The sequence below is a fragment of the Gekko japonicus genome, unplaced genomic scaffold (genome assembly GCF_001447785.1).
Source record: "Gekko japonicus isolate JY-2015 unplaced genomic scaffold, Gekko_japonicus_V1.1 scaffold552, whole genome shotgun sequence".
Lineage (NCBI taxonomy): Eukaryota > Metazoa > Chordata > Lepidosauria > Squamata > Gekkonidae > Gekko > Gekko japonicus.
In genome coordinates, this window is record NW_015167552.1 from 184,295 (window position 1) to 205,149 (window position 20,855).

A 20,855-nucleotide genomic window follows, 5' to 3' on the forward strand; every position below is an offset into this window, starting at 1 on the left:
TACTACTACTACTATTATTATTATTATTATTATTATTATTATTATTATTATTATTATTTTCTTGTTCTGTCTGAATTCAAAAGTGAGGTACTTGAGAGAGTTTGAAAATAGGAGCAAGGAGTTCACCCATTGTGTGGGGGACAGAAGAAGGAGAGCACAGATTGCCTTGGTGTTGCTGGGACAACCAACCACTGTGCTGCAAGGACAGACAATGAAAACACTACGACACAACGGTGGAGGGGAAGTCAGCTGATATATTCCTTCCCCCCAAAAAAACTGAGGGCAAAATTGCTTTGTTTCCCTCAGTGAGTCACTCTGATTAGCTACATAGAAGCACAGTGCCATCTTGCTCATTCCTTGGTCCCTGATAGGCTAGGATCATGCGATGAGGATAAAGAGATGCTGATACCACAGGGATAACAGGAACTCATTGATTCTCAACAAACAGCCACCCCCCCCTCCAAAAAAAAAAAAGCTGGAAAAGGTATTTTGTAGGGTCCTCTTTTTTCCAATTGGCATTTTGTACCCTCCTCTGAATCTTTATTTATTTGAGTTGATTTGATTTGTATCCCACCCTCCCTGCTGAGGCAGGCTCAGGACGGCTTACACACAATATATCTTCCCTGTCATTCCCAAATGTTCACAGTGATAGTTCAGCTCAGCCCTGCTAGAAATCCAAGAAGAAATATGTTCTGAAGCCAAAAACGGTGGGAAGTGTTGTGGTTTCCCCCATCCCACTGGCTACCTGTATACTAGCTAGACTGTATGGAGGATATAATTATAAAATACTTGAGCCCACACAAATACAAAGCAGGCATGTAACCAATGCACTTTCAGTGCATTTCCCTATGTAAATGTTAAAGAAAGTGCGGTGAATCAGAAATGAGGGTAGAGAGCACGGCCAGAGTGGGAGATACTGCCATGGTAGAACTTACACTTTGTACACAGAAATTCACACATTTATTCAGTTGGTCCCTAGAATCTCCATTTACGGTATCTCAGGTAACAAGTTCTGGGAAAGACCTTTGCTGGAGGAGGAGGAGGAGGCAGAGGAGGAGACTGTATTTATACCCCGCCCTTCTCCCTTTCCCTTCCCCTTCCCACAACAGAAACCCAGTGAGGTAGGCAAGGCTGAGAGAGCTCTTTCGAGAGCTGCTCATGAGAGAAAAGCTCTGGGAGAACTTGTGACTGACCCAAGGTCACACCAGCAGCTACATGTGGAGGAGTGGGGAACAAACCTGGTTCTCCCAGATTGGAGTTGGCGCTCCTAACCATTACACCAAACTAGCTCTCTGGAGAAAGACCAATCAGAATGGACATATCAGGCCAAGATACAACAGTGGTCTCACACACTCTGACCCAGTATAAAGTAGGATCATAGCTGCAAATTACTCCAGTTGGACTTTCCCCCATTCAGTCCATGTCATTTTTTTAATGAACAATTTTATTATTTTCAATAACAAGAACAAACATTGAAACATGTAATTTATATCTCAAGGGCTGAAGGGACAATCCAATCCCTCGCCTTAGCACCAAGGGTAACATTAATTGCCAAATACAAAACAACTTGAGGCCAACTTTGTTCTACAGATCCAACAACATAACAGAACGACAAAAAGATTTCATATCACCCACAGTACCTTGAGCCAAAAGGTGGGTTTCAGTCATTTAAATAACTATATAAAAAGTCTGCGTCTTTTAAAATTCACATTATTTGTCTCAGCGTTCCAAAACATTCTTAAGAAAGCTGTGCAGTTTCAAACCTACAAGATACATCACCTCACCCTCAAACTAAAACAAGTATGAGTAATACCCTGCCTGATTTTAATTTGAAAAATATCACCTTAAAAAGATGTCAGTTCCCTGCTGTGAAAATTAAAACCATCTGGATGGCGTGATTTCCAATAATTAATCCCCGCTCTCCTTTGACACGGTGACTAATTAAAATATGATATCCCTTTTTTTCAAGGAAAGAATTTAAATAAATTTTAAAGAGCTAATAAAATAATGCAATAATTTTGGAAATAAATGAAAATTACCTTTTCTCCCACTTGACTAAGCTTCAGAATATTACAGCTGTACCTTCACACTGGCAAGAACTAATTAGCTCAAGGCAGAACTGAAGGTAGCAATATTTGTGGAAGAACATCAGCGAGAGAGTACCAGATACACACACACTTGCACATACTAATAGCCACAGTATGGCTGCGCTCACACAGAGCATTTGCCGCATTGACAATACAAATGGTAGGCAGATTTTCCGGGCGCGATCACACCGCAACATTTGGGAAGCGTAGAGCTCCCATGGCTAACCTGAGGCTTCCCGCCGAAGATACGGAGTAAAAAACTAGTACCTCCAAGGTACTAGTTTCTGGAAGCCACGGGGCAAGGGTGGGCGTCTGATCGCATTTCTGGTGGACTTACGTGGCATCCGGTGCCTGCCGCTGTTCGTCGCACACAAGGGGTTTCTGTGTCTCCCAAGTCTCCGCAGGTTGCGCAACAGTGCGCAACAGCGCCCATCAGCGCATGCGCACAAAGAGAGATTGCTAGTGCAATCGCGCGGCGCAGCTTCTGTGCCGCACTGCAGGATACCCGTCTGGTCGGCATCTCCCCCCTAACCACGGGACCTCAACCGGGACGTGTGCTCGGGCAGCCACACATTAGTTTCCTCCGGGGCAATTAGCCACGCCTCCCCCCACCGCAATATCTGGACCGTGTGACCGGGGCCTATGTAAGGTTTCAAACGCCGTATATTAGGGCAAAATATTTAAAAGAAGGTCTTTACTATTAAGTTTCCAAGGCCATGATGGTGATAAACCCACTTACCTAAAAGTAAGCATTGCTGAATGCAGTCCTTCAGCCCAAACGTCATGACGAATTGACATTTGCCACTATATAAATGAGCCTAGGGGATCTTTGGGCTCCTCCTCTCACACAACCACTCACAGTGACATAATGAATCACATCTTTTTTCACAGCAAACCAGTTTGCTTATTGCCTCCCAGTTAACCGACTGTGATTTGCACTTTCCTGGGAAACCAAGATTTCAAAGAGCAGTTTTGGAGCCATGGCTTGTAAGAAAAGCACAAAGTAGAACAAAGTTGGAGTTTGTCCTGAAAGCAGAAATCATTCATTAGCCAGCCACACATGAGAAATGGAGGAGGAGGAAGCCTGAAGATTTTTCATTTGGAGTCTCTTCTGTCAGCTTTGCTGTCAGTTTGTATGCCTAAGAGCAATTGTACACCCAGGGCTTTTTTTGTAGAAAAAGCCCAGCAGGAACCTATTAGCATAGTAGGCCACACCCAACAGCAGACATTCATTAGCATATTAGGCCACACCCCTGACAGCATAGCTCATTAGCCTTCCCTTGGCTTGCCCGGGCGCCCCGTGGCTGTGGGGACCCTGGGCAAGCCGGCCCTTGGACAGGCCAGGGAAGGCACGGGGAGGCATTTAAATGCCTCCCCAATCCTTCCAGGGCCCCCGGCCCGCCTGCCTCGAAGTTGCCGAGGAGGGGGGTTGCTCTGCAGGCCTTCCCTCTGTAGCCACGCACGCAGAGGTTTTGGCTGTAGTGGGCGTGTCCAACTCTGAAGCCAGCCAGAACTCCGTTCCTGTGTGTTCCTGCCCAAAACTAGCCCTGTGTACACCCATCATCCTATACTATGGCTCTATGCAGATGTAAGGTCAAACCGTTGGTTTGTGCCTATGGAAATGGTCTCAGGTCCAATTCTGTGACCTGGAAAGACCACTAAACAAAGGACAAAAGCGGAATTATAACAATAATAACGACAGGTGATTTTTATTGATGGGTTTTTGTAATATTAGCATTCTTATACTAAATTTTAATTTTATATAATGGGACGTAAGCAAGCTAGGCCAAATTCAAATGTTTGTTCTGGTAATGAAGAGCCATGTATTAAAATGAAACAGAAGAAACAGATTTTTTTTTAAAAGAGAGAAATTTAATAGTATGCAGTAATGCAGTAATATGCAGACAAATAGATTTAAATGGGTTAGATTCTGACATTGCAAGAGACTGTCCTCTGGCATCAACAAAGGGGTTATCTATAAAGAAAAACAGTACTGCTAGAATTAGTGATTATGCAGGACTTGCAGATCAAATAGATCTAACAGCCAAGATGACAGAGATAACAGGCAATTGCAGGATTTTTTTAGTCCACTTGCACAAACCTGCACATGGTTTACACTTGGATTACTGGCACCTGTTCCCCTCCATCATCTCCTTTTCTGTAAAGCCTCTTGAAGAAGCGCTTTCATCTCGTCAGCCTGCCATGCCCTTCACACGCTGGTTATTCTAGCATCCCACCTACCCTTCCAATAGACCTGAACTGATTTCATTTCCTATTTTACAAAGCCATATTGGGCTTCCCCACTGGGCAACATTTGGCTCTAGGGGCCAGAGGTTGCAGACCCCTGCTCTAATGGCTCTTTCTCTAGTACGGAAAGGGAAGCGGATTAGCGCTGGGGAAGAAGGACTGTTTAACCCTTCGTCTGATACTGTCCCTCCCCCCCACACACACACACACTGCTTTTTATCTCTTGCAATTCCAGGTCAATGTTTGCAAGGTAAACTCAAGTCCCAGACTTCATAGGAGTAAAAACAGCTGGGTCTGGAGTTTCCCCGTGGAAAAGCACTTGGCAGGAGACACTCTGCCTTCCCCCTCCCTGATGCCCTTCATCCATCCCAAAGGTGCTTTTCAAAAGAGAAAGTGCCACCAGAACAGCAGGATGATTAGCCATGGGCTCCAGGAAAGTCCCTTCCTCTAGACAAAAAGCACCTGACTTTTAAAATGTCATATGCTTGAAAACTCAGCCCTTAAGCCTGATTCATAGGTGCTGGCAAATGAGGTGACAGAGCTTTGAGGTGGTAGAATGGAACACACCACTTTGGCTGCAGGTGGTGGACTTTAGCTCAGATTATTTCTTCATTTTTATTTTTTAAAAGTTTATTGAAAATTGGGATAAATGCTTGACCTCTTCTTTTCGCTTGCCGTGCTGGCTTTTTAAAACAAAAATTGCAAGGAATTTTTTTAACATAGAAGGGAACTGTCAGGTGAAGGGTTAAACAGTCCTTCTTCGCCACCCACAGTCCAGAGTGGTACAGTCCATTCTACACCACCTCAGGGACACCTCTGTCACCACAGGTTTCAACATTTGCTGCACCAGTTGTTGGACCAATTTAACCATATGACAACCACAAGATTACTCCTGATGCCACAGTGATGCTAATTCTGGAACTCAAGGCAGACGTGTCAATGTTTTAAAACCTCCGTATCTGAGTTGGAAACGAAGGCCTTGCAGTTTGCTCCTGGTACGGCCCTTTCTGTATTTATATAAGCGGTTGCTTGATCTGCAGACAAGGGTTTTTCCCCCCTGAGAAGGTGGTCTCAGTTTTAGAGGACTGGGCTGCAGCTAATTGATGTGAGGTACTGAAAAAGGAGGAGGAGGATATTGGATTTATACCGTGCCCTTCACTCAGAATCTCATAGCAGCTTACAAACTCCTTTCCCTTCCCTTCCCCACAACAGAGGCCCTGTGAGGTAGGTGGGGCTGAGAGAGCTCTGAGAGAACTTGTGACTGACCCAAGGTCACACCAGCAGCTGCATGTGGAGGAGTGGGGAATCAAACCCAGTTCTCCCAGATTAGAGTCCACGCTGTTAATCACTACACCAAACAAATAGTGCTAAACATGTGGGAATCCTTGTGCTAACTGCAAAAAGATGTCATCACTCAGATGCTTTGCCTGATGTTAGGAAAGCATTGATGTGTTACCCTTTTATGGCCTGTTCTAAGAGAGCTCAAAACTGTCAGTAGATGCCATCCATAAGATCATGGGGGATTTGTAAAACATTGATCCACACCAGCTCAAAGGATAGGCCAAGATTCATTTATAATAATATAGTATACTCCAGGGGTCATTTCGTAGAAAAAGAGCTGCAGGAGCTCATTAGCATACCTAGTAGGCTATTAGCAGAATAGCTCATTAGCATATGCCACGCCCCCTGATATCACTGGCTAGATGGCCATCTGACAGCAATGCTGATTCCATGAATTTAGGCAGATTGTAAAAGGGAGGGCAGGAAGGGATGAGCCAGTGCTTGGCTTTTGTGGCCCTTTCTTATATGCCTAGGGTAATGCTGATTACCACTTCGAGGTCAGGAAGGAATTTCCCTCCACGTCAGATTGGCCCAGGGATCCTGGAGGTTTTTTTGCGTTCCTCTGGGCGCAGAGCAGAGGTCACTCAGGGAGTGCGGGTGGAGCTGTGAATTTCCTGCATTGTGTAGGGGGTTGGACTAGATGACCCTTGGAATCCCTTCTAGCTCTATGTTTCTATGATTGTGCTAACATTGCCAGTTCCAGAATTTTAGGTTTCTCCGAGAAGGCCCCGTCAGACAAGAGCTTACCAACTTATTTCACACAGCTGATTTTCTTCATTAGATTCAGAGTGGGAACTTATAAACAGAATATTATCTTTTCTAACTTTTCCCCCTTGCTTTGTTCTTTAGAGGAAAACTGGGATTTTGGTGTTCTGTGGCTTTAAGTAATTATGAAGATATTGTAGGAAGACAGATGCCCATGCTTTAAAAAGACATTTTTCCCTATTCATAACAGGGGGAGAATATTCTTCTGGCAGGCTTTATTCTTGCGGAGGCATTTAGTTTAAACTCCCCTGAGAACTCCCCCTAGAAGAAAACGCAACTCTTCAAATCTGTACATGAAAGAGAGTGTGCACTCTCTTTCTCTCATATATGTGTGTGTGTATAATGTTCAGCTAAGAAAACATTTAGTCAGAGAAATTTTTAATGGGGGGGATGCCAATTATCTTTCAAAGATTTCCCTTGAGTGGGAGGATGGAACCCAGAAAACTAATGAAAAGATATTAGGCGGGAGTAACGGGATACTGAAAAAATGCGAGTCTTGGATGCTTCTCTGTCAAATGACTTCAAGTTCCACCCAACGCCTTCCTGTTTAAGAGTCAAGTCAGAGGAGCTACACAGACAAGCTTGGCTGTACAGAAGAACTAGGTTCGTTCTTGCTGATTTATCACCCAAAACTAAATAATTTCAGATGAAATCTGGCTCCCTGGGGTATATAACCCTGTACCATGCCCTCACAGGGGACAAGGCGTGCAGCACAGTGGTGGCCGTGAACACAGATGGCTTTAAAGGGGGATTACACAGATTCATGAAGGTTAGGTCCATGGTGACTAAAGAGAACCTCCACTTTCAGAGACACTAAACCTCTAAATACCAGACCTAGGAGGCAACATTAGGGGAAGACCACTGCCCATATGCCCTGTTCACGGGTCCTCTAGGGCAACTGATTGGCTGCTATGTAAAACAGGAAATAGACGGACCACTGGTCCCGTCTAGCAGTGCTCTTCTTACGAAGTTCTACACAGCCCATTGCGAGATGAGGGTTGTCTAGCTGTCATTAGTTTGTGCAGAATGTAAAACTGACTTTGCTGTGAAGTCCATGCCTTTGGGCATAAAAGTCCAGAGTAGCTAATGAAAGTTCCCCTTTTGCATCCATGCTTGGAGGTCATCTTCACCCATCATAATTTTCCCACATGAAGATAATGACGCAAAACATGTTTGCTGTAATGTATGAAATACAGTAAAAGATGTTATGTTAGCCAAGAAGTACAGTACACAGTACAGACAGCTGCTTGGTAGCGACATGCTGCATTCTACATGCAAAAAGGCCCTTCGAATGGGTGAAATCTCTCCACGCGCACACACCTCCTCTCCATCCAAACGTCGAATCCAGCAATGTAAATCCAACAACGTATGACCTTCCAGCCACCTTCGCAATCATGACATAATGAAGAGGGAGTTATGCCAAAATTATGTAAAGTCCATAGGGAGCAATAAAGCCTTGCAAGCTATGAACAAGTGAGAGAATCTATATAGTTCACTCTTTTTTTGCTGTCAAGTCACAGCCGACTTATGGCGACCCCCGTAGGGAGTCGTTCAGAGGTGGTTTGCCATTGCCTGCCGCTTTGCTGGGAGCAAGGGGGGCTCCCGGGGGAGGCTGAGTACCTTCCTGAAAATTTCGGCGGGGGCTGAAGCCCCGCCGCCCCCACGAAGATTACGCCTATGCAGTACACAGTACAGACAGCTGCTTGGTAGCGACATGCTGCACTTTACATGCAAAAAGGCCCTTCGAACGGGTGAAATCTCTCCACCCGCACACACCTCCTCTCCATCCAAACGTTGAATCCAGCAATGTAAATCCAACAACGTATGACCTTCCAGCCACCTTCGCAATCATGACATAATGAAGAGGGAGTTATGCCAAGATTATGTAAAGTCCATAGGGAGCAATAAAGCCTTGCAAGCTATGAACAAGTGAGAGAATCTATATAGTTCACTCTTTTTTTGCTGTCAAGTCACAGCCGACTTATGGCGACCGCCATAGGGAGCCGTTCAGAGGTGGTTTGCCATTGCCTGCCTCTGCATAGTGACCCTGGTACTCCTTGGTGGTCTCCCATGCAAATACTGACCAGAGCTGACCCGACTTAGCAGCTGAGATCTGACAAGTTCCAGCTTGCCTGGGCTATCCAGGTCAGGGCATAGCCTACATACTGTGATACTGAAATCTTATTAATACAGCCACATATTTCCAGCATCTGATTTTTCCCTCACTAAGGCTGCGATCATACTCACAGTTAGACACGATATAGGTGCAAATGCCGGACGGATTTAAAGGGCGCGACCAGACAACAACATCTGGGAAGCATCCTGTAGCCATTGGCAACCCGTTCATCTCCACCACAGAAGCGGAGTTAAAAGTCACTAGGGGAAATCCAGTAGTAAATGGGTTGTGACGGGCCATTGACAGACTTTCCCCTGTCTGATTGCTCCAGCGTGCTCTCATGCCGTTGTGATGGTCTGACCAGGTCATCCTGACTCCGTGCCATTGTTTTTTTCCTCTTCTCAGTATGCGCATCATCGCAAACTCCATAGGGAGCCCTCGGTGCGGAGGTGCAGTTCATCGATTCCTCGTTTTTAAGCGCATGGGAAACAAATGGCAAAAAAAGAGACTCGGGTCAAATTCCTCCAGAGGATAATAGCCTCGCTTCCCCCCCCCCCACTTTATACGGCACTTGTGTCCACAACCTAAGATAAAATATTGACGTTGTTGAAGTGAAATGGTATTAAACTGACGGGACAGAAGAAATGGGTACACAGTGGCCGACAAAGTTACAGAATTTTGAACAACAACAAAAAGATAAGCGAGCTAAGGAAATGGCCTCCAATGAAAGCATGGCTATGCTTTAGCTCAGGGCTATTTTTGGGCAGGAACGCACAGGAACAGAGTTCCGGCTGGCTCCCTAGTTGGCCACGCCCAGCAGGAAGTCATTAGCATAATAGGCCACACCCAACAGCAGACACTCATTAGGATTGGCTACGTTAGGGGTGTGTGGCCTAACATGCAAAGGAGTTCCTGCTACAAAAAAAGGCCCTGGGTTTTGACAACAAACAAGGTAAGCAGAATAACAAGCAAAAGGTGGGTGTGGCTGGACAACCACACTTCTGGTAACATGGGGGTACGGCCTAATGTGCTAATGAGCTGTGCTGGCAGGGGTGTGGCCCAATATGCTAATGAGTTCCTGCTGGGCTTTTTCTACAAAAAGAGCCCTGCTTTAGCTGAATGTTCTACTTCTGGTGAAACCAGCCATGCAATTTTCTGCCACTTCTCTCTCTTTTAATCTCATCATCACTTTGTTTAATCTAGGGTTCTGTTGGGGCTGGCTCCAGAGGTATGCAAAGCTAGGCATTTGCTGAGACTCCATTACTGGCAAAGTTACCCCAGACTGTTCTCCAGAGCTGCAAAATAGTAAAAAGCCCAGTAGCACCTTTAAGACTAACAAACTTTATTGTAGCATAAACTTTTGAGAAACGCAACTCTCTTCGTCAGATGAGACATGCAGGCATCTGACGAAGAGAGCTGTGTTTCTCGAAAGCTTATTAATTGAAAGTTTGTTAATTTTAAAGGTGCTACTGGGCTTTTTACTATTTTGCAGCAACAGACTAACATGGCTAACTCTTTTGGATCTTCCCTAGAGCTGTGGCTCAGTAAAAGGTCCCAGATTCAATCTACAGCATCACAAGTTTAAAAGGACCAGGCTGTAGGTGATGTGAAAGACCTCTACCTGAGACCTTGGACAGCCACTGCCAGGCAATCCAGACCTTGATGGGCTACTGCTGATTCAGTATTAGGCAGCTTCATGTGTGTTGATGTGTGTTCTTCACTTGCCCAGAGCACCCACTAGAGTCAGAGGCATCAAGAGAGAATTCTGGGTCTGCATACACTGGCTCTTCAAGGTTACAGCAGGCCCCACTGAGCCCCCCCACCCCCAAACCTGGAGCTGGCACTGATCTGATTTTTCTGTACATTAGAATCAATCATATGTTTCAGACCCGTGTGGCATCCACTCCAATAAAATCTACACCAAAATCAATTCAATTAGTACACAACGTGAGAGTTGAGTGAACTTAACTGGAGGACTAGTTGATCACATAGCTTAGCTCTCCCATGGATTCTACTTTAAAGTGACTGGAAATAAGGCCCTGTTCACACGGAGCATTTGCTGCGCTGAAGGCATGATCGTCCCGTGGATTTTCCGGGCGCGATCACACCGGAACATCTGGGAGGCATAGCGCACCCATGGCTAACCCGTGGCTTCTCGCCGAAGATGCAGAGTAAAAAACTACCATATACGAGGTACTAGTTTCCGGAAAACGCGGGGCAAGGGCGGGCGTCTGATCACGTTTCCATGTGAATCCCATGGCATCCAGTGCCTGTCCATGTCCTGTCGCAAACCGGATGGGGTTTTTTTGTAAGTCTCCACAGGATGCGCACAAACGATCATGTGCATGGGCAAACTTCGGCGAGAAAAAAAAATCCTGTTTGCCACGGAAGCGGCGCCTAGCAATTGCCAGTGTGATCGTGCCGCGCTGCTTCTTTGCCGTGCTGCAGGATAGCCGTGTGATCGGCACCTAACAGCCTAACCACAGGACCTCGACAGGACATGTGATCGGGCTGCCACGCGTAACCTTGTTCTGGGGCTAACAGCCACACTCCCCCCCCCACCCCCGCATTTTCCGGCCCATGTGATAGGGACCAAAATCAGTTTTCAATACTGTTTTTTAAGAAGAAGAGGAAGAGGAGGAGGAGGTGTGTCCCATGAATCCAACCTGAATGAATACGAAAGAAGTGGCAATGAGTTTCATTATATATAGATGCCTAGTATGCTATTCGTTCTATCTACTCAAAAGAATTATTTTCTGCCTTTTCATGCCCAAAGTGGCTTTCCAATTCCCAAATCACAAAATACCCATTAAAAATATGAACACTACATTTGAACAAAGGATTAGAAAGTGGCATCCAACAAAATCAATCAACAGGATAGCCAGATCAGGGCCAATATACATTAAAGAGAACACCAGGCACACAAAATTTAGGGTAGCGAACCTCCAGGTAGGGTTTAGAACTCTCCCAGTATTACAGCTCCAGACTACGGAGATCTGTTCCCCTGGGGGGGGAGGGAAGTCTGCTTTGGAAGGTGGAATCTATGGCATTATAACAGCACTGAGGTCCGTCCCCTCCTCAAACCCTATCCTCCCCAGGATCCATCCCCAAATCTCCAGAAATTTTCCACACCAGAGTGCAACACTGAAAACGAATAGGCCTCTGAAGATCATTTCAAAAGAAGGACAAACTTCTCTGAGAGGAAGCCAGATACCAGGGTTCGTGGTCATTTAGGTCCTTATAGACCAAAGGAAGTGCTTTAAATTACACATGGAAACACAAGAACCAGGTGATATTTTGCACCAGCAAATGTTTCTAGACCACCTTCAGCCCCATTACAGCACAACACCTGCTAAGCCACAGACAGCTAAACGTTATGTTTATACCAGAACAGAAAGGATGTTTTCATGCACATCGTGAGTAGGGTCCTCATTTGCCCACTTATGGCAGGAGACCTCAAGGCAGGGTTGCCAACTTCCAGGTGGTGGCTGGAGATCTGGAATTACAGCTGATCTCCAGGTGAAAGAGATCAGTTCACCTCGAGAAAATGGCCACTACTGAAGTCCCTCTCTATTGCTTATTGCCAAAATCTCCAGGTATTTCCCAATCCAGAGCTGGCAACCCTACCTCAAAGTAATTGTGGCCCTTGTTCACTGATGATCACCTGATTAGTGGGAAGACGTTTAAGCCAAAGGAGTGTGTAGGTTTGCAATCGTCCTGGGAAGAAACATTTAAAAAGAAAAATAAGGCCTTGTTTATTTACAGGAAGTTCTGAGCATAGACTTCCTGGTGATTCCTAGAGCTACCCTTATCACTTCTGTGTAGCTCTAGGAATCACCAGAAACTCTATGATCAGAACCTCCTATAAGTAAACATGGCTTTATTTTTCTTTTTAATTTTTCTTCTGGGATGCTGCCCCTCCACGACCCTCCCACTAGCTGCCAGGCCCTGTGTCAAGAGTTTGAATATTTTTCTGCTGCAGAGTTTGCAACCAGATTGGAGATTGAGAAAATAGCATTATTCAGATCTTATAGAGCAATTTTAAGTACCATAAGCATTACTTAAGGTTTCTCAGCCTACTTGGATCTTTGCTTTCAGAGCCTTTTGTGTTTTATCACAGCTTTGCTCAATTTCGGAACCTTCTGAGGCTCATCTGTCACGACCACTAGAGATTGATAATTACTTTCCATGCAGTTTTCTTGTCTGTATGAAATATCGTCCATTTGAATGCAGTGTGGAGACAGTAAAACACTTTGTTGATAAGGAGGAACTTAATTTTTCCAGGCCTTGTGCCTATGTACATTTTGAACTGCAGTCATGCTGCAGTATTGATCCTAGAGAACAAAGAGATGGGGCCAGTTTACTCTTTGAAACGTTTAAAAGAAGCACTCTTGAACTCAGGAAGAATCTGACTGAACAAATTTTCTGTGTGTCAGACCTTTTATAGTTAGGGTTGCCAATCTTAAATCCTCTGGAATGGAATCTGATCTCCAGATTCCAGAGATCCGTTTCCCTGGAGGAAAATGGCTGCTTTGAAGGGTGGACTCTACGGCATTATAACACATTGAGCTCCTTCTCCTTCCCAAACCCACCGTCTCCCGGCTGCACCCCCCAAAATCTCCAGAAATTTCCCAACCCGGAGCTGCCAATAGGGTTGCCAAATGCCCCTGGGGGGGCGGATTTCCCCCCACTTTCGAGCCCCGATTTCCACCCCCGCGGAATCGGGGCCCGGGGGAAACCCCACTCCCGCGTGCACGTCACCCAGATGTGACGTCACACACTGGGGCGGGGCCACAGGCATTTGAGGGGGAAACTCTATGTTTTCCCCTCAAATAGCTGTGGCCCCGCCCCAGCGTGTGATGTCTCATCCGGGTGACGTAGATGCGGTGCGCGCGCACCGGGAGATGGCCAGCGATCCCCCACCGAGGAGGTAAGAGAGATTTGGCAACCCTAGCTGCCAATGGTAATTGCTTTAGTATTTTGTGCCTATTCATATGAGGTAGACTTTCCACCAGATTAATCTGTTCATCCCTCCAGCTTCGGGTTGGGAAATATCTGAAGATTTGGGGGGTGGGGCCTGGGAAGAGAGGGGTTTGGGGAGTGACCTTGGTGGGGTACAATGCAATAGTCTCCACCTTCCAAAGCAGCCATTTTCTCCAGGGGGACTGACCTCTGTAACCTGGAGACCACTTGCGATTCTAGGAGATCTCCAGCCACTGACTGGAGACTGGCAACCCTGTGTTCAGATAATGTACTTTCAACAGTTCCCCCATCATTTTGCTATATTTCAATGTGCCTTGCTGTGCTAAGTTTGGAGTGCTTGACAGTCAGCCAGGGCAGACTCCAAGGCTTGATGAATCGCATCATTTTGTACCAGGGACTACTGATCTCTGGACAGTCCTAGCTGTTCCCCGGGACCCAAACCAAGCAAATCTGAATCATTTTCAACATGCAGGAACGCCAGCTAGGTATCTCAAACATGCTTGGTTCTACCAGGGCCCAAAGAAGCCATCAGAAAAATCAATGTGTTTGTGTAGTTTGCCAGCCTCTCTGCTAACAACATATCCCTTTTATTTTCGCTGCCAAGGCAAAAAAAATAATAATCATCAAAGCGGCGCTGATGTATGAGAAAACAATAAATAATGAAAACAGAGAGACCGTAAGTTACGGGAACATCATGACTCTTCATCTTCAAGATGGTCCTAGTTCTGGCCAGAGGTTCAGTTGGTTTGTATTTACCCAGAAACACCTTGCCAATCCATCTTTGGAAGTTCAGTAGCTGCCTTGCTCTTGTCCAAGAAAGGGGGGAGATTTCGATTTCAGTACTACTGTATTCTCTTCCCACATCAATCTCTTCATGCGCTTGGCTAGACCCAGTCCAAAAAAGCCAGTCCCTTCCAAGGTCACACTGTTCTGCTTGTGAGCACACCAAGCAGGAGTTAATCAGGAGGAATTTGTTGAGCGTTTAAAAGCATTTGGTTAAATTCAAATTCCAAGCTGTGCCTAATATAAAAAGATGTTATTTTCTCTGTATGGTGAGCAGGTTTTATTACTCTGTGCCCTCCAATAAAAGTTGAAATTATGATGATTCATTTTACGAATGGGAATATGCATGTTTGTATATTTTCTCAAAGGAGCTCATTGTAACTTTTTTTTCTCCTTCCAGCAAAGTGAGAAATATCCTGAAAATAAGGTTGCCCTATCGGCAGGAAAGATTCTGATGGAGGCAAGCAGCAAGGTAGCCCTATCGGCAGGAAAGATTCTGATGGATTTGGTACTCAGGCTAGAGGAGGCAAGCAGTAAGGCGATCTTTACATGGTTAAAGCTGAACATGCAGTATATATTCTACGTATTTAAAATTTAAAACACCCTTTGTTATGGCAAATGGTTATAAAAGCAAACTAAAATACATCGGATTCGGGCTTTTATTTGCACGTTGCTGATATCCACAGCTGCTGTGTAAAGAATGTACTATTATGTAAAAGAGCTTTGGAGGATGCATGCATTATTATTATTATATAAAATTCCTAACTGGAAGATACTATATTTTCTATCTATATTATATTATTCATCCATCTATTATCCTTCTATACACATACATAAAGATTTCTCAGTGCAACATTCTCTCTCATTCTCTCTCCAGTCAGTTATTTTGACTTATACCCCTTTTTTTAAAGACACTAACCATTATGCTTTAGGATCCCTTGGCATACCCAAAGGACACCCTAAAAGCAAGTGTTATAATTTTATACTGCCCACCTCTAGTAAAACCAGAAAACAAACTACCCCATTTGTATAATAATTGAAATGTTACTTTAATATCTACAGAGGGATGAATCAAAGTGAAAAATCGGTAGTATCCGAAACCGATAGCTGTACAAGACAAGATTTCAGTTCAGAAATTGAAGACTCACCAAGGAACTTTGATCTCTGTACTTTTTAGGTTCTAGCAAGTCCCTAGGGTTGTGATTATCTGACACATAAGAAACTTAGAAGGCCCACTGGTACCTGGGTCTCCGTAACTGTGCTTTTCAAATCCCCAAAGAGCTGTCACATGGAAATGGGCAAAGACTAGTTCTCTATTGCTCCCTCTAAAAGATGTAAGTTAAAGGAGGGTTGGTTTCAGATGATCCTCAAGAAAAAAATTCTCAATAGTTAAGAGCAGTCCTGTGTTTTTGCATGGAAATTTAGACATTGTTACATCTCTGAGGATGCCAGTCACAGCTGCTGGCGAAACGTCAGGTACTACAATGTCAAGACCACGGCCATACAGCCCAGAAAATCTACAACAACTAATGAACTCCGGCCATGAAAGCCTTTGACAACATATCAAACTCACATTTGTCATTAACCTTTAGGCTTAATCTAAATAATATACGTAACATGTTCTTGGCTTGGTGATGTGATGTCTGGCAAGAGTACTTGCATGACTGTTGATCATTGCAAATGTTACTCTACATGGCATGGTGTATTTTTTTAAAGAAGAAGAGATTGGATTTATACCCCGCCCTTCACTACCCAAAAGTGTCTCAGAGCGGCTTACAAACTCATTTCCCTTCCCCTCCCCACAACAGACACCCTGTGAGGTAGGCGGGGCTCAGAGAGCTCTTGACAGAAACTGCTCTTTTTCAAGAACAGCTCTTATTAGAGCTACGGCTTGCCCAAGGTCATCCAGCCAGGTGCAAGTGGAGGAGTAGGGAATCAAACCCAGTTCTCCCAGATTAGAGTCCGCGCACTTAACCACTACACCAAACTGGCTCTCCACCCTGAAGCTCTGGAGGTTTTGTATGGTATAAGCCATTGCAAACTTGCTAAGGGAAGTTGTAGAAGCCAGTACTTTGCAATGGGAACCACAGATCCAGACAGATGGATAGGGGTAGGCCCCAGTGGGTAGTCCCCATTCTTTCAGATGGTTTGGAATCAGAACTCTATGGCCAGTTCATACTGAAAGCCTTTGTCCTAGGAATATAATGCAAATGTTCAGAATGCCATGGGCCAAAAGAATCACAAGAAACTACTGCAGTATTGCTGAGGTAGATACCAGAGATGGCAAGCTACGAATGCAATACCAAATGCAAGTGGTAAGTTTTATATATGAACAAATATGCCATGTGAAAACAGAAATATCCCTATGATGCCAGTATCATCTAGACGAAACCTTACTTCCACCCAAAAGGGCATACGGACAAGAATCATTGTAGCTAGTGCTGAAGTATAGACAGGTCTGAAGATCCAGCACAGCAGCCCTGGCCAATACGTTAATTCAGATTTTAAGACATTGCAGATCATTAAGAAAGGCTGAAACAGAAAACTGAATTGTTCTTCATTAGGTGATCTTAATGGAGTCCCTGACTGTGACCCACTACTGATCTGAAGTCAGCATCAGCCACCATTTTTCAAAAGGGCTGGCCGAGATCTATAGCTCATGAACATTTTCAAGATATGTTGTCGAAGGCTTTCACGGCCAGAGTTCATTCGCTGTTGTAGATTTTTCGGGTTGTATGGCCACGGTCACGGCATTGTAGGACCTGACCTTGACACAGAGAATGATGCCAGTATCATCTAGACGAAACCTTAATTCTACCCAAAAGGGCATACGGACAAGAATCACTGTAGCTAGTGCTGAAGTACAGACAGGTCTGAAGATCCAGCATAGCAGCCCTGGCCAATACGTTAATTCAGATTTTAAGACATTGCAGATCATTAAGAAAGGCTGAAACAGAAAACTGAATTGTTCTTCATTAGGTGATCTTAATGGAGTCCCTGACTGTGACCCACTACTGATCTGAAGTCAGCATCAGCCACCATTTTTCAAAAGGGCTGGCCGAGATCTATAGCTCATGAACATTTTCAAGATATGTTGTCGAAGGCTTTCACGGCCAGAGTTCATTCGCTGTTGTAGATTTTTCGGGTTGTATGGCCATGGTCGTGGCATTGTAGGACCTGACCTTGACACAGAGAATACTCCATTTTTCTGTGTTATACCTCTGAGGATGCCAGTCACAGCTACTGGCGAAACATCAGGTCCTACAATGCCAAGACCACGGCCATACTACCTGAAAAATCTACAACAGCTAATTTTCAAGATACTCTTTTTCAGGTTCTTGGCTTCTCAGCCGTGCTATAGGCTTTCAGTTCCATCCTTTGATATGCTGTGGGAAAAATGCATATACTGGCAAGAGGTAGAACCCCTTGAAGCTGGTCTTCTTGTGCACAACAGACAAGTCAATTGAGCTATTTCCCCTTCCCCTTCTCCCTAACCATTATTTTCCCCAAGTAGTGTGAACTGGGAGTTCTGCGAGCTTCTCTCAGTGTCAATCAGCCAACAAGGACCCAGACAAACCAGTGGCCACACATTCCTCCTCTTATTTTTTTCAAGTGGCCAGCTGTGTGCTCTGAAGAAGCAGAACAAAATTTGAATCCATCCAGTGGCACCTTTAAGACCAAGAATAAACCTTTGTAGGTCTTAAAGGTGCCACTGGACTCAAAATTTGTTCTCCTTATTCCCCCCCCCAGTAATTTAAGACAGTAACAGCCCCTTGAGCTACTGTCTAACATTCTTGCCAACTTCTTTCCCTTTTATCTACCACTTCTCTGAGGACGAAACAACATGCAGTGGGGGAACAAACCATCTGACAGACACCGATGGCCATTTTAAAGCATCTGACATTAAGTGCTGCTAATGTGCTTCATGTTCCGGCAGGAAATCTCAACTTCCAGGGCACAAAGGTCAATGATAATTTATATAGCGACAGCTCAAGCTGTTGGGGGTTCTCTCATCCCTGCAGCTGAGTCACCGCTATGAATGAATACAAATTTTCCATGTTGCCAAGTCAGTTTATTATTATGCTGGTGATCAATTATGAGAATCCAGCTGTTCTTGTACCTTGAAAACGGTACCTTTAAAACCTCTTCCTGAGACCCTGGAGAACTGCTGCCCGTCAGAGCAGACAATTCCAACCTTGATGGACCAATGGTGTGACTCAGTCTAAGGCAGGTTCATGTGAATGTGGACAAAGGATGGGGAGACTGGCACTATATTATATATGAATGACCTGGTTTAGAAGAACCAACAAGAATTCACAATGGGTTTTTTCCCCCATGTTCATTAGGGTTGCCAGGTCTCACCTCTCCTGTGGCAGGGAACTCCTATGGTAACCATAGAGTTTCCACCAAAATGCTAGACCGTCGCCATGCGATGGCCCCACTGTGATGATGTCACTACTGGTGACATCAATGAGTCAGCAGCGTCCCCACAGGACGCTGCAGTTCAGGAGTGGGGCTTCCCCCACCGGCCAGCTAGCCAGCAGTGGATTGGGAGCCCCGAAATCGGGGGAATCCCTTGGCCCCACCAGGGGGGTGGCAACCCTAGTGTTCATTAATGAAGCACCATACTGAGTTGGATCCAAGAGGCCACCTACAGTAGGCAACTAGCCAACAGTCCCATTCTGTGAGCAGTTTCTGTGAAACGGGGTGGGAGGAATCAGCTTATCTAAGGGGAGAGATGGGTTCATTGCCTCTGATCATAAACGCTGCACCCACACTTTCGATGCATCAGCATTCTGTTCCTTTGAGACGGTCTTCAAGAATTTGGGGAATGCGTTTTCAAACGAAGTATATTTGTTTACCGTGCAACAGAGGAGAGAGCGCTGTTTAGGTTAATCAGGAATAAAAGAACACCTGTTTCAGCACCTGCTACAATGCACCAGTAGCAGCATATAAAGTGGCCCATTAATAGACCCCGAGTTGACAACAGAGTTAAATTCTGGAATGAAGCCTGGTGCAGATAACCGGGATCCAAGAGCAGGCAACAGAACTGAGTGTTCCCTCCCTGGTCCTTTCAGCCTTGCATGCAAATTCCTCACCCCCTTTTACTCCGTTTTATTGCTAGTAAAACTAAGCTTGCCATCCTCCATGTGGAGCCTGGAGATTTCCAGGAATGACAACTCGTTTGCAGACTACAGAGGTCAGTTCCCCTAGAGAAAACATCAACTTTAGAAGATGGACTCTATGATAGTATACCCTGCTGAGGTCCCTCCCCTCCACAAATCCTCCTCACCCCAGGTCCCACGCCCAGATCTCCAGGAATTTCCCACCAAGAGTTGACAACCCTGAATAAAAGCTTACCCCAAAGCCCAATAGAACATGCTTACGTGGGGAATTGAAAGACCTCAGGAGAGGAAGAGAAGTAATTGGGAAGCATTCTGTAATGTATTCAATAGCTGCCATTGAATGCATGATGTATGTGAAACATTTAATTGACTTGCTATGTTGAGCTTCGTCCTGGGCTAGGATCCAAATCCACCCAATCGCATTGCTAGCCCAGGAAGCACCTAGCCAATCACCTTACAGCAAGCTCCCTGAGCAGGAACGTCCGTGATTGGTCCTTATATGAACAACCGTATTGGTTGGTATTTGTGCAGTGGGTGTGGCTACATTAGCCGGGAGAGTTTAAAAGCAGGACAACTGCAATGTAAAAGCTGAACTGTTCTGTTCAGGCTATCAGATGTTGATCCGTGTTGGAGTTGTGTTCAAGTTGAAGAATAAAGTTGTGTTCTTGCTGAATCACTCTCTGACTTCTTTGTTAAGCGCGCGACTTAACACATTCTCTTGAATTTAGCCCAAGTCGGAATCCAAGAAGGAAACTTAAGTGCCAGTCAGGGCAAAGTCATTTTCAGAGTGAAACCAGACCGTACCCCCTTTTCTGTGTGTCTGATACAGTCACTGGGCAACGTTTTCACCACTTGCTGGCTTTGCCAGATGCAATCAGAGCATGCAAAACGGCCTTCCCCTAGAACAGTGGTTCTCAACCTTCCTAATGCCGCGACCCTTTAATACAGTTCCTCATGTTGTGGTGACCCCCAACCATAAAATTATTTTCGTTGCTACTTCATAACTGTAATTTTGCTACTGTTATGAATAACGATTTGGTGAGACTTGAGAGCCCTATCCTAAGACCATCGAAAATGTGTGTTTTCCGATGGTCTTAGGCAGGGCTTTTTTGGTAGAAAAAGCCCAGCAGGAACTCATTAGCATAATAGGCCACACCCAACAGCAGAAACACATTAGCATATTAAGCCACACACCCCTGACATCACAGCTCATTATCATATTATACCACACCCCCATGTTGTCACACTCACCTTTTGCTTCTTATTCTGTTTACTCTGTTTGTTGTCAAAACCCTGGGCTTTTTTGTAGCAGGAACTTCTTTGCATGTTAGACCACACACCCCTAATGTAGCCAATCCTAATGAGTATCTGCTGTTAGGTGTGGCCTATTATGCTAATGAATTCCTG

The 20,855-nt window shown here is 45.1% G+C and overlaps 1 protein-coding gene across 1 annotated transcript in view; it reads right to left on the minus strand.

The window, feature by feature from the left end:
• FGF18 (fibroblast growth factor 18) overlaps positions 1 to 20,855 on the minus strand; it is an 87,164-nt gene that overhangs the window by 31,361 nt on the left and 34,948 nt on the right. The window lies entirely within an intron of this gene.